The 2,203-nt window shown below is 37.4% G+C and overlaps 1 non-coding gene across 1 annotated transcript; it reads right to left on the reverse strand.

Annotated features, from left to right (window-relative positions):
• Positions 1-234: 234 nt before the first annotated feature.
• Positions 235-355, reverse strand: LOC142435423 (small nucleolar RNA SNORA61). Its single transcript, XR_012781482.1, has one exon. It is a non-coding gene; the product is annotated as a small nucleolar RNA SNORA61 (small nucleolar RNA).
• Positions 356-2,203: the final 1,848 nt, after the last annotated feature.

The following is a 2,203-nucleotide window of genomic DNA, read 5'->3' on the forward strand; positions in this document are numbered from 1 at the left end:
ATGATTTTTTAACATTTTTAAAAGAATATAATGAAGACAAAAAAGAAAATAATGAAGCACACACACACACAAAGGAGCCAAAGTCTCAGTTCTAACCTGTTTATAGGGTCACTATGAGTCAGCATCAAATCGGTGACAGTGACTTTATGTGATATTTCATGTTTCCTGAACTGCTCTCAGAAATCATCTTTGGTTTCAGAAACTTTCATTATGAAAGGTCTTTGTTGTTTGTTAATTTGTTTGAAACTACCTAATGTGTCACAAAGGAATTTAAGCCAGTTTCAATTTTACTTTTCCTCATTTTACAGCCACCTAGACCAGTGTTTAGGTCTGATGGACAAGGAATCTGGAGGCGTTTTAAGGCTGTGGCCCTTCTCTTTTTTTAACTTTAACTTTATTCATTTTATTATTCTTCGATGTGGAATATAGCACATACCAAAAAATCACACTATATATCTTTGCACTACCCAACACATAAAAACAGTAAATCCCCTGTGTGTGTGGTTCTTCTTTTTTTCCTGTTTCCCATCCACTCTCCCTCTGACCTCCCTGTCCCTCCCCCTTTTCCCAGCCCACCCACAACCCTGGGCCTCATCATATTCTCCGAAGTCTTCTTTTAGTGTGCAAACCATATTTCCCTTTACAGTAATGGTGTCACGCAGTGATTATCTTTATAAGTGTGACTAACTTTGCTAGACATAATGTCCTCTAATTTAGTCCCTACCGTGAGGTATCTAATAGGCTCGTCATTGTTTTGCACTGTATGTACGTACCAGGGTTTGTTTATTCATTATCCAAAGAAGAGAGATTTCACTGGTTCCCAGCTTTTGACTGTTCTAGGAATGGCTATGACCAGCATGTGTGCATCTATCTGCACAAAAGACCAAATGGAGGACTGGAACATCAAAAGACTTCATGCAAATTGTTAAACGAGAATCCACAAATTGGGGGGACATAGTTGGTGGTGTTTGTGGCAGGTAAAGGGTTAATTTCAAAAATCTATAGAACATTACAACACCTTTATAAGAAAAATGCAAATAACCCAACAAAAAGTGGTCACAAAACATAAATAGACATTTCACTACAGATAACATCCAGGTGGCCAACAATCATGAAAAAATGTTCTTGTTCATTAGCAACAAAAGAAATACAAAAAAAAAAATAACAATGATACATCACGTCACACTTACACTCTTAGCAAAATAATAAAAAACAAAATAAAATGCTGGAGAGAATGCTCATAAATTGCTTGTGGGATTGCAGAATTGTATAACCACTGTAGAATATAGTATGGCGCTTCCTTAAACACATATAAATACAAAGAAATGCCTTATAGTCCTCCAATCTCTCTGATTAGTGTGCTCATTATATGTCTTGGTAACTTATTTTGTGGTCTATCCTGTATTATAGGATTCCTTGAGCTTCTTGAATGAGAACCTCCTTCGCTTTCATGACATTAGATAGGTGTTCTGCCAAAAGGCCTTCCATTTTTTTTGTCTCTTGAAGTTCTAGAATTCCAATAACATACAAATTGTTCCTCTCAAAAATGTACTACATAACTCTTATGTTTCCTTATTTTTTGCTCTGCTTGTTCGTCAAACAAGTTGGTATCCAAGAACATATCCTTTATTGCATTGATTCTTAATTTGATTCAGCGCTACTTTTGTGTCTTTCTATTCTCAGGAGCCATTGGGCTGCTACCAATAGGGTCCGCAGTTCACACTCACTCACGGCTCTGCAGGAGCAAAATGAGCGTCTCTGCTCCCATCAGCGTTCCCTGTCTCAAAAAGTCACGAGAGCAGCCGTCCGAAACCACCAGGTGCTTTTCGGGAGAAAGTTAAGGCTTTCTATTCCTGTAAAGAGTTGCAGTCTCAGAAACCCACCAGGACAGGTCTAATCTGTTCTACAGGGTGGCTATGAGTTGGAATCGACAGAGAATTTTTTTCACAATGATGTTTAAGAAAGTTCATGGGAAACACTCCATTCATTTTTATTTCCATTTTTCAACAATTTTTTTGGAAACACTCTTGCATTTCGGATATTTTACTGTTAATATTGTGGCTTTGTGGGTGCTGTTTCTGTATGGCCTCTAATTGCCTATTGCTTTTGCCATTGTGTGCTTGCATTCGTTTCCTGAATTCTTCTAGGATTTTGTCTTTGTTTTTTGAGGTTTTGTCTGTATTTTCCTTGACCTCTTCTAAGA

The sequence above is a fragment of the Tenrec ecaudatus genome, chromosome X (assembly GCF_050624435.1).
Source record: "Tenrec ecaudatus isolate mTenEca1 chromosome X, mTenEca1.hap1, whole genome shotgun sequence".
NCBI lineage: Eukaryota > Metazoa > Chordata > Mammalia > Afrosoricida > Tenrecidae > Tenrec > Tenrec ecaudatus.